Here is a 13,049-nt window from a genome sequence, read left to right on the forward strand (position 1 = left end):
GGGACCGGGGGCTACAGGGAAGCAGATGGTGGGAAGTAGAGCTGGGACCGGGGGCTACAGGGAAGCAGATGGTGGGAAGTAGAGCTGGGACCGGGGGCTACAGGGAAGCAGATGGTGGGAAGTAGAGCTGGGACCGGGGGCTACAGGGAAGCAGATGGTGGGAAGTAGAGCTGGGACCGGGGGCTACAGGGAAGCAGATGGTGGGAAGTAGAGCTGGGACCGGGGGCTACAGGGAAGCAGATGGTGGGAAGTAGAGCTGGGACCGGGGGCTACAGGGAAGCAGATGGTGGGAAGTAGAGCTGGGACCGGGGGCTACAGGGAAGCAGATGGTGGGAAGTAGAGCTGGGACCGGGGGCTACAGGGAAGCAGATGGTGGGAAGTAGAGCTGGGACCGGGGGCTACAGGGAAGCAGATGGTGGGAAGTAGAGCTGGGACCGGGGTCTACAGGGAAGCAGATGGTGGGAAGTAGAGCTGGGACCGGGGGCTACAGGGAAGCAGATGGTGGGAAGTAGAGCTGGGACCGGGGTCTACAGGGAAGCAGATGGTGGGAAGTAGAGCTGGGACCGGGGTCTACAGGGAAGCAGATGGTGGGAAGTAGAGCTGGGACCGGGGGCTACAGGGAAGCAGATGGTGGGAAGTAGAGCTGGGACCGGGGGCTACAGGGAAGCAGATGGTGGGAAGTAGAGCTGGGACCGGGGGCTACAGGGAAGCAGATGGTGGGAAGTAGAGCTGGGACCGGGGGCTACAGGGAAGCAGATGGTGGGAAGTAGAGCTGGGACCGGGGGCTACAGGGAAGCAGATGGTGGGAAGTAGAGCTGGGACCGGGGGCTACAGGGAAGCAGATGGTGGGAAGTAGAGCTGGGACCGGGGGCTACAGGGAAGCAGATGGTGGGAAGTAGAGCTGGGACCGGGGGCTACAGGGAAGCAGATGGTGGGAAGTAGAGCTGGGACCGGGGGCTACAGGGAAGCAGATGGTGGGAAGTAGAGCTGGGACCGGGGGCTACAGGGAAGCAGATGGTGGGAAGTAGAGCTGGGACCGGGGGCTACAGGGAAGCAGATGGTGGGAAGTAGAGCTGGGACCGGGGGCTACAGGGAAGCAGATGGTGGGAAGTAGAGCTGGGACCGGGGGCTACAGGGAAGCAGATGGTGGGAAGTAGAGCTGGGACCGGGGGCTACAGGGAAGCAGATGGTGGGAAGTAGAGCTGGGACCGGGGGCTACAGGGAAGCAGATGGTGGGAAGTAGAGCTGGGACCGGGGGCTACAGGGAAGCAGATGGTGGGAAGTAGAGATGGGACCGGGGTCTACAGGGAAGCAGATGGTGGGAAGTAGAGCTGGGACCGGGGGCTACAGGGAAGCAGATGGTGGGAAGTAGAGATGGGACCGGGGTCTACAGGGAAGCAGATGGTGGTAAGTAGAGCTGGGACCGGGGTCTACAGGGAAGCGGATTGTGGGAAGTAGAGCTGGGACCGGGGGCTACAGGGAAGCAGATGGTGAGAAGTAGAGCTGGGACCGGGGGCTACAGGGAAGCAGATGGTGGGAAGTAGAGCTGGGACCGGGGGCTACAGGGAAGCAGATGGTGGGAAGTAGAGCTGGGACCGGGGGCTACAGGGAAGCAGATGGTGGGAAGTAGAGCTGGGACCGGGGGCTACAGGGAAGCAGATGGTGGGAAGTAGAGCTGGGACCGGGGGCTACAGGGAAGCAGATGGTGGGAAGTAGAGCTGGGACCGGGGGCTACAGGGAAGCAGATGGTGGGAAGTAGAGCTGGGACCGGGGGCTACAGGGAAGCAGATGGTGGGAAGTAGAGCTGGGACCGGGGGCTACAGAGAAGCAGATGGTGGGAAGTAGAGCTGGGACCGGGGTCTACAGGGAAGCAGATGGTGGGAAGTAGAGCTGGGACCGGGGGCTACAGGGAAGCAGATGGTGGGAAGTAGAGCTGGGACCGGGGGCTACAGGGAAGCAGATGGTGGGAAGTAGAGCTGGGACCGGGGGCTACAGGGAAGCAGATGGTGGGAAGTAGAGCTGGGACCGGGGGCTACAGGGAAGCAGATGGTGGGAAGTAGAGCTGGGACCGGGGTCTACAGGGAAGCAGATGGTGGGAAGTAGAGCTGGGACCGGGGGCTACAGGGAAGCAGATGGTGAGAAGTAGAGCTGGGACCGGGGGCTACAGGGAAGCAGATGGTGGGAAGTAGAGCTGGGACCGGGGGCTACAGGGAAGCAGATGGTGGGAAGTAGAGCTGGGACCGGGGGCTACAGGGAAGCAGATGGTGGGAAGTAGAGCTGGGACCGGGGGCTACAGGGAAGCAGATGGTGGGAAGTAGAGCTGGGACCGGGGGCTACAGGGAAGCAGATGGTGGGAAGTAGAGCTGGGACCGGGGGCTACAGGGAAGCAGATGGTGGGAAGTAGAGCTGGGACCGGGGGCTACAGGGAAGCAGATGGTGGGAAGTAGAGCTGGGACCGGGGGCTACAGGGAAGCAGATGGTGGGAAGTAGAGCTGGGACCGGGGGCTACAGGGAAGCAGATGGTGGGAAGTAGAGATGGGACCGGGGTCTACAGGGAAGCAGATGGTGGGAAGTAGAGCTGGGACCGGGGGCTACAGGGAAGCAGATGGTGGGAAGTAGAGATGGGACCGGGGTCTACAGGGAAGCAGATGGTGGGAAGTAGAGCTGGGACCGGGGTCTACAGGGAAGCAGATGGTGGGAAGTAGAGCTGGGACCGGGGGCTACAGGGAAGCAGATGGTGGGAAGTAGAGCTGGGACCGGGGGCTACAGGGAAGCAGATGGTGGGAAGTAGAGCTGGGACCGGGGGCTACAGGGAAGCAGATGGTGGGAAGTAGAGCTGGGACCGGGGGCTACAGGGAAGCAGATGGTGGGAAGTAGAGCTGGGACCGGGGGCTACAGGGAAGCAGATGGTGGGAAGTAGAGCTGGGACCGGGGGCTACAGGGAAGCAGATGGTGGGAAGTAGAGCTGGGACCGGGGGCTACAGGGAAGCAGATGGTGGGAAGTAGAGCTGGGACCGGGGGCTACAGGGAAGCAGATGGTGGGAAGTAGAGCTGGGACCGGGGGCTACAGGAAGCAGATGGTGGGAAGTAGAGCTGGGACCGGGGTCTACAGGGAAGCAGATGGTGGGAAGTAGAGCTGGGACCGGGGGCTACAGGGAAGCAGATGGTGGGAAGTAGAGCTGGGACCGGGGGCTACAGGGAAGCAGATGGTGGGAAGTAGAGCTGGGACCGGGGGCTACAGGGAAGCAGATGGTGGGAAGTAGAGCTGGGACCGGGGGCTACAGGGAAGCAGATGGTGGGAAGTAGAGCTGGGACCGGGGGCTACAGGGAAGCAGATGGTGGGAAGTAGAGCTGGGACCGGGGCTACAGGGAAGCAGATGGTGGGAAGTAGAGCTGGGACCGGGGGCTACAGGGAAGCAGATGGTGGGAAGTAGAGCTGGGACCGGGGGCTACAGGGAAGCAGATGGTGGGAAGTAGAGCTGGGACCGGGGGCTACAGGGAAGCAGATGGTGGGAAGTAGAGCTGGGACCGGGAGCTACAGGGAAGCAGATGGTGGGAAGTAGAGCTGGGACCGGGGGCTACAGGGAAGCAGATGGTGGGAAGTAGAGCTGGGACCGGGGGCTACAGGGAAGCAGATGGTGGGAAGTAGAGCTGGGACCGGGGGCTACAGGGAAGCAGATGGTGGGAAGTAGAGCTGGGGCCGGGGGCTACAGGGAAGCAGATGGTGGGAAGTAGAGCTGGGACCGGGGTCTACAGGGAAGCAGATGGTGGGAAGTAGAGCTGGGACCGGGGGCTACAGGGAAGCAGATGGTGGGAAGTAGAGCTGGGACCGGGGGCTACAGGGAAGCAGATGGTGGGAAGTAGAGCTGGGACCGGGGGCTACAGGGAAGCAGATGGTGGGAAGTAGAGCTGGGACCGGGGTCTACAGGGAAGCAGATGGTGGGAAGTAGAGCTGGGACCGGGGGCTACAGGGAAGCAGATGGTGGGAAGTAGAGATGGGACCGGGGTCTACAGGGAAGCAGATGGTGGGAAGTAGAGCTGGGACCGGGGGCTACAGGGAAGCAGATGGTGGGAAGTAGAGCTGGGACCGGGGTCTACAGGGAAGCAGATGGTGGGAAGTAGAGCTGGGACCGGGGTCTACAGGGAAGCAGATGGTGGGAAGTAGAGCTGGGACCGGGGGCTACAGGGAAGCAGATGGTGGAAGTAGAGCTGGGACCGGGGGCTACAGGGAAGCAGATGGTGGGAAGTAGAGCTGGGACCGGGGGCTACAGGGAAGCAGATGGTGGGAAGTAGAGCTGGGACCGGGGGCTACAGGGAAGCAGATGGTGGGAAGTAGAGCTGGGACCGGGGGCTACAGGGAAGCAGATGGTGGGAAGTAGAGCTGGGACCGGGGGCTACAGGGAAGCAGATGGTGGGAAGTAGAGCTGGGACCGGGGGCTACAGGGAAGCAGATGGTGGGAAGTAGAGCTGGGACCGGGGGCTACAGGGAAGCAGATGGTGGGAAGTAGAGCTGGGACCGGGGGCTACAGAGAAGCAGATGGTGGGAAGTAGAGCTGGGACCGGGGTCTACAGGGAAGCAGATGGTGGGAAGTAGAGATGGGACCGGGGGCTACAGGGAAGCAGATGGTGGGAAGTAGAGCTGGGACCGGGGGCTACAGGGAAGCAGATGGTGGGAAGTAGAGCTGGGACCGGGGCTACAGGGAAGCAGATGGTGGGAAGTAGAGCTGGGACCGGGGGCTACAGGGAAGCAGATGGTGGGAAGTAGAGCTGGGACCGGGGCTACAGGGAAGCAGATGGTGGGAAGTAGAGCTGGGACCGGGGGCTACAGGGAAGCAGATGGTGGGAAGTAGAGCTGGGACCGGGGGCTACAGGGAAGCAGATGGTGGGAAGTAGAGCTGGGACCGGGGGCTACAGGGAAGCAGATGGTGGGAAGTAGAGCTGGGACCGGGGGCTACAGGGAAGCAGCTCACTCTTACAAGGGACTTCCTAGTTCCCGGCCTGTAAGGGGCTGTTGCTGAGATAACGAGAGACGGGTCGTTCCTCCCGGAGGGATCCTTCCAGAGCCGTGCAAAGGAACCAAGTTTGTGAAGGAGGAGGAAGTGGAAGCTGTAAACATGGAGGAAGTTGTCCCTTCTTCTGTCCCACAATCCCCACCCCCATCCAAGTTATTATCCGCGAAATAAAACAACAGAACCAACCGAGCTTAAGGACTGGTTTCTGAGTCTGAATGCAAGAAGGAAATGCGGTGTGACTGGCAAGGGCGGATCCAGAGTCTAGTCTCGGGAGGGGCACTGCCAGAAAATAAGGTGTTGCTTACAGAACTCAATTAGGTGTCCGTTGTGTCCGCTGCAATGTTGCAGTACCACTAAAAAATCAATGATCGCCGCCATTACTAGTAAAAAATATTTAAATATAAATGCCATAAATCTATCCTATAGTTTGTAGACGATTGTCAGAGACTGCAGACGTGGTACAAGGGATGGTCATGGTACAAGAGATGGTCAGAGACTGCAGACATGGTACAAGGGATGGTCAGAGACTGCAGACATGGTACAAGAGATGGTCAGAGACTGCAGACATGGTACAAGGGATGGTCAGAGACTGCAGACATGGTACAAGGGATGGTCAGAGACTGCAGACATGGTACAAGGGATGGTCAGAGACTGCAGACATGGTACAAGGGATGGTCAGAGACTGCAGACATGGTACAAGGGATGGTCAGAGACTGCAGACATGGTACAAGGGATGGTCAGAGACTGCAGACATGGTACAAGGGATGGTCATGGTATAAGGGATGGTCATGGTACAAGGGATGGTCAGAGACTGCAGACGTGGTACAAGGGATGGTCATGGTACAAGGGATGGTCAGAGACTGCAGACGTGGTACAAGGGATGGTCATGGTACAAGGGATGGTCAGAGACTGCAGACATGGTACAAGGGATGGTCATGGTACAAGGGATGGTCAGAGACTGCAGACATAGTACAAGAGATGGTCAGAGACTGCAGACATGGTACAAGGGATGGTCATGGTACAAGGGATGGTCAGAGACTGCAGACATGGTACAAGGGATGGTCATGGTACAAGGGATGGTCAGAGACTGCAGACATGGTACAAGGGATGGTCATGGTATAAGGGATGGTCATGGTATAAGGGATGGTCAGAGACTGCAGACATGGTACAAGGGATGGTCATGGTATAAGGGATGGTCATGGTATAAGGGATGGTCATGGTATAAGGGATGGTCAGAGACTGCAGACGTGGTACAAGGGATGGTCATGGTATAAGGGATGGTCATGGTACAAGGGATGGTCAGAGACTGCAGACATGGTACAATGGATGGTCATGGTACAAGGGATGGTCAGAGACTGCAGACATGGTACAAGGGATGGTCAGAGACTGCAGACATGGTACAAGGGATGGTCATGGTACAAGGGATGGTCAGAGACTGCAGACATGGTACAAGGGATGGTCATGGTACAAGGGATGGTCAGAGACTGCAGACATGGTACAAGGGATGGTCAGAGACTGCAGACATGGTACAAGGGATGGTCAGAGACTGCAGACATGGTACAAGGGATGGTCAGAGACTGCAGACATGGTACAAGGGATGGTCATGGTACAAGGGATGGTCAGAGACTGCAGACATGGTACAAGGGATGGTCATGGTATAAGGGATGGTCATGGTATAAGGGATGGTCAGAGACTGCAGACATGGTACAAGGGATGGTCATGGTATAAGAGATGGTCAGAGACTGCAGACATGGTACAAGGGATGGTCAGAGACTGCAGACATAGTACAAGAGATGGTCAGAGACTGCAGACATGGTACAAGGGATGGTCATGGTACAAGGGATGGTCAGAGACTGCAGACATGGTACAAGGGATGGTCATGGTACAAGGGATGGTCAGAGACTGCAGACATGGTACAAGGGATGGTCATGGTACAAGGGATGGTCAGAGACTGCAGACATGGTACAAGGGATGGTCATGGTACAAGGGATGGTCAGAGACTGCAGACATGGTACAAGGGATGGTCATGGTATAAGGGATGGTCATGGTATAAGGGATGGTCAGAGACTGCAGACATGGTACAAGGGATGGTCATGGTATAAGGGATGGTCATGGTATAAGGGATGGTCAGAGACTGCAGACATGGTACAAGGGATGGTCAGAGACTGCAGACATGGTACAAGGGATGGTCATGGTATAAGGGATGGTCATGGTATAAGGGATGGTCAGAGACTGCAGACATGGTACAAGGGATGGTCAGAGACTGCAGACATGGTACAAGAGATGGTCAGAGACTGCAGACATGGTACAAGTGATGGTCATGGTACAAGGGATGGTCAGAGACTGCAGACATGGTACAAGGGATGGTCATGGTACAAGGGATGGTCAGAGACTGCAGACATGGTACAAGGGATGGTCAGAGACTGCAGACATGGTACAAGGGATGGTCATGGTACAAGGGATGGTCAGAGACTGCAGACATGGTACAAGGGATGGTCAGAGACTGCAGACATGGTACAAGGGATGGTCAGAGACTGCAGACATGGTACAAGGGATGGTCAGAGACTGCAGACATGGTACAAGGGATGGTCATGGTACAAGGGATGGTCAGAGACTGCAGACATGGTACAAGGGATGGTCATGGTATAAGGGATGGTCATGGTATAAGGGATGGTCAGAGACTGCAGACATGGTACAAGGGATGGTCATGGTATAAGAGATGGTCAGAGACTGCAGACATGGTACAAGGGATGGTCAGAGACTGCAGACATAGTACAAGAGATGGTCAGAGACTGCAGACATGGTACAAGGGATGGTCATGGTACAAGGGATGGTCAGAGACTGCAGACATGGTACAAGGGATGGTCATGGTACAAGGGATGGTCAGAGACTGCAGACATGGTACAAGGGATGGTCATGGTACAAGGGATGGTCAGAGACTGCAGACATGGTACAAGGGATGGTCATGGTACAAGGGATGGTCAGAGACTGCAGACATGGTACAAGGGATGGTCATGGTATAAGGGATGGTCATGGTATAAGGGATGGTCAGAGACTGCAGACATGGTACAAGGGATGGTCATGGTATAAGGGATGGTCATGGTATAAGGGATGGTCAGAGACTGCAGACATGGTACAAGGGATGGTCAGAGACTGCAGACATGGTACAAGGGATGGTCATGGTATAAGGGATGGTCATGGTATAAGGGATGGTCAGAGACTGCAGACATGGTACAAGGGATGGTCAGAGACTGCAGACATGGTACAAGAGATGGTCAGAGACTGCAGACATGGTACAAGTGATGGTCATGGTACAAGGGATGGTCAGAGACTGCAGACATGGTACAAGGGATGGTCATGGTACAAGGGATGGTCAGAGACTGCAGACATGGTACAAGGGATGGTCAGAGACTGCAGACATGGTACAAGGGATGGTCATTGTATAAGGGATGGTCAGAGACTGCAGACATGGTACAAGAGGTCAATGCAGCCTCATCAGTGCCCATCATTGCAGCCTCACTGTACATATGAACGCAGCCCCACTTTTGTATATAAATGCAGCCCCACTTTTGTATATAAATGCAGCCCCACTTTTGTATATATGGAGATACAGTTACCCCAGTATCTCCATTGCCCTCTCAGTGTGCCTAGTGACCCCAATTTCTCCAGTGTGTCTTATGTCCCCAGTATCTCCAGTAATCTTATTGGGTTTCCTGTGTCTCCAGTCTCTTTAGTGACTCCAGTGTCTCCAGGGTGTCTAATGTCCTCAGTGACCCCAGTATCTTTAGTGACCGCAGTGTTCCCCATGTCTCCAGTGACTCCAGTCTCTTCAGTGGCCCCAGTATCTCCAATGATTTTAGTGTCTTTAGTGGTCCCAGTATCTCCATTGGCCCCAGTGTGCCTAGTGGCCCCAGTGTCTTCAGTGGGGGTAGTGGGTCCCTTCACTTCCCACAGCTTAACCCTTAGGGCCCTTTCACACCAGCGGACCGTATGTCCGTATTTCATCCATCCGTTTACGGAAGAGATCCGGACATACACGTATCCCTATAGGATTGCGGGTGTCAGCGGATGAACATCCGATCTCATCGCTCCCCCGCTATTCTGCAGACCGAGGACAATACGATTTCTCTATCCGTCTGCGGATCGGATCGGATCGGGTGAACCCGGACATGTTCATCCAACCCCCCCATAGAGGAGAGCGGAGATCTGACAGGGCGGTCCCTGCACAGTGTTCGGGGACATCTGCGGGGTCAGCGGAGCGATCCCTACTGAGCAAGCGTGTGATAAAGGTACAGATACTCACGGGAAAGGGGCCCCTTACTGTAATCACTGAGCCCCCCTGCAGAGTCCCATCACTAGTCCTGGACAGCTGGGACCCCCACATGGGATAAATACAGAGAGTAACAATCCATAGATAATAGATAATATACAATAAGGGGGGGGGGGGGGGTAATAATAGATAATATACAATAATGGGGAGGGGGTAATAATAGATAATATACAATAATGGGGGGGGGGGGGGTAATAATACATGATAATAAATAATGATGAGAGTAATACAGAGTGTGTACAGTGATATATAATATAATAGGGGGGGGTAATAATATTATTAATAATAAATAATAAGGAGGGGCAATAATAGATAATATAGAATAATAGGGGGGGGGGGGGGTAATAATAGATAATATACAATAATGGGGGGGGGGGTAATAATAGATAATATAGAATAATAGGGGGGGGGTAATAATAGATAATATACAATAATGGGGGGGGGGTAATAATAGATAATATACAATAATGAGGGGGGGGGTAATAATAGATAATATACAATAATAGGGGGGGGGGGTAATAATAGATAATATACAATAATGGGGGGGGGTAATAATATACAATAATGGGGGGGGGGTAATAATAGATAATATACAATAATGGGGGGGGGGGTAATAATAGATAATATACAATAATAGGGGGGGGTAATAATAGATAATATACAATAACGGGGGGGGGGGTAATAATAGATAATATACAATAATGGGGGGGGGGGTAATAATAGATAATATACAATAATAGGGGGGGGTAATAATAGATAATATACAATAATAGGGGGGGGGGGTAATAATAGATAATATACAATAATGGGGGGGGGTAATAATAGATAATATACAATAATAGGGGGGGGTAATAATAGATAATATACAATAATGGGGGGGGGGGTAATAATAGATAATATACAATAATGGGGGGGGGTAATAATAGATAATATAGAATAATAGGGGGGGGGGGTAATAATAGATAATATACAATAATGGGGGGGGGGTAATAATAGATAATATACAATAATAGGGGGGGGTAATAATAGATAATATACAATAATAGGGGGGGGGTAATAATAGATAATATACAATAATAGGGGGGGGGTAATAATAGATAATATACAATAATGGGGGGGGGGTAATAATAGATAATATACAATAATGGGGGGGGGGGGTAATAATAGATAATATACAATAATAGGGGGGGGTAATAATAGATAATATACAATAACGGGGGGGGGGGGTAATAATAGATAATATACAATAATGGGGGGGGGGGTAATAATAGATAATATACAATAATAGGGGGGGGGTAATAATAGATAATATACAATAATGGGGGGGGGGGGTAATAATAGATAATATACAATAACGGGGGGGGGGGGTAATAATAGATAATATACAATAATGGGGGGGGGTAATAATATACAATAATAATGGGGGGGGGGGGTAATAATAGTTAATATACAATAATAGGGGGGGGGGGGTAATAATATACAATAATAATGGGGGGGGGGGGGGTAATAATAGATAATATACAATAATGGGGGGGGGGGGTAATAATGGATAATATACAATAATGGGGGGGGGGTAATAATAGATAATATACAATAATAGGGGGGGGTAATAATAGATAATATACAATAATGGGGGGGGGGGGTAATAATAGATAATATACAATAATGGGGGGGGGGGGGGGGTAATAATAGATAATATACAATAACGGGGGGGGGGGGTAATAATAGATAATATACAATAATAGGGGGGGGGGGTGTTAATAGATAATATACAATAATAGGGGGGGGTAATAATAGATAATATACAATAATGGGGGGGGGGGGGGTAATAATAGATAATATACAATAATGGGGGGGGGGGTAATAATAGATAATATACAATAATGGGGGGGGGGGTAATAATAGATAATATACAATAATGGGGGGGGGGTAATAATAGATAATATACAATAATGGGGGGGGGGTAATAATATACAATAATAGGGGGGGGGGTAATAATAGATAATATACAATAACGGGGGGGGGGGTAATAATAGATAATATACAATAATGGGGGGGGGGGTAATAATAGATAATATACAATAACGGGGGGGGGGGGTAATAATAGATAATATACAATAATGGGGGGGGGGGTAATAATATACAATAATAATGGGGGGGGTAATAATATACAATAATGGGGGGGGGGTAATAATGGATAATATACAATAATGGGGGGGGGGTAATAATAGATAATATACAATAATGGGGGGGGGGTAATAATAGATAATATACAATAATGGGGGGGGGGGTAATAATAGATAATATACAATAATAGGGGGGGGGTAATAATAGATAATATACAATAATAGGGGGGGGGGTAATAATAGATAATATACAATAATGGGGGGGGGTAATAATAGATAATATACAATAATAGGGGGGGGGTAATAATAGATAATATACAATAATGGGGGGGGGGGGTAATAATAGATAATATACAATAATAGGGGGGGGGGTAATAATAGATAATATACAATAATGGGGGGGGGGGTGTTAATAGATAATATACAATAATGGGGGGGGGGGGTAATAATAGATAATATACAATAATGGGGGGGGGGGTAATAATAGATAATATACAATAATAGGGGGGGGTAATAATAGATAATATACAATAACGGGGGGGGGGGGTAATAATAGATAATATACAATAATGGGGGGGGGGGGGGTTAATAGATAATATACAATAATAGGGGGGGGTAATAATAGATAATATACAATAATGGGGGGGGGGGGGGTAATAATAGATAATATACAATAATGGGGGGGGGGTAATAATAGATAATATACAATAATGGGGGGGGGGGTAATAATAGATAATATACAATAATGGGGGGGGGGGTAATAATAGATAATATACAATAATAATGGGGGGGGGGTAATAATAGATAATATACAATAATGGGGGGGGGGGGTAATAATAGATAATATACAATAATGGGGGGGGGGGGTAATAATAGATAATATACAATAACGGGGGGGGGGGGGGGTAATAATAGATAATATACAATAATGGGGGGGGGGGGTAATAATATACAATAATAATGGGGGGGGTAATAATATACAATAATGGGGGGGGGGTAATAATGGATAATATACAATAATGGGGGGGGGGGGGTAATAATAGATAATATACAATAATGGGGGGGGGGGGTAATAATAGATAATATACAATAATGGGGGGGGGGTAATAATAGATAATATACAATAATAGGGGGGGGGTAATAATAGATAATATACAATAATAGGGGGGGGGGTAATAATAGATAATATACAATAATGGGGGGGGGTAATAATAGATAATATACAATAATGGGGGGGGGGGTAATAATAGATAATATACAATAATAGGGGGGGGGTAATAATAGATAATATACAATAATGGGGGGGGGGGTAATAATAGATAATATACAATAATGGGGGGGGGGGGGTAATAATAGATAATATACAATAATAGGGGGGGGGTAATAATAGATAATATACAATAATAGGGGGGGGGGTAATAATAGATAATATACAATAATAGGGGGGGGGTAATAATAGATAATATACAATAATGGGGGGGGGGTAATAATAGATAATATACAATAATAGGGGGGGGGTAATAATAGATAATATACAATAATGGGGGGGGGGTAATAATAGATAATATACAATAATGGGGG

The sequence above is a fragment of the Rana temporaria genome, chromosome 1, assembly GCF_905171775.1.
Source record: "Rana temporaria chromosome 1, aRanTem1.1, whole genome shotgun sequence".
Classification (NCBI taxonomy): domain Eukaryota; kingdom Metazoa; phylum Chordata; class Amphibia; order Anura; family Ranidae; genus Rana; species Rana temporaria.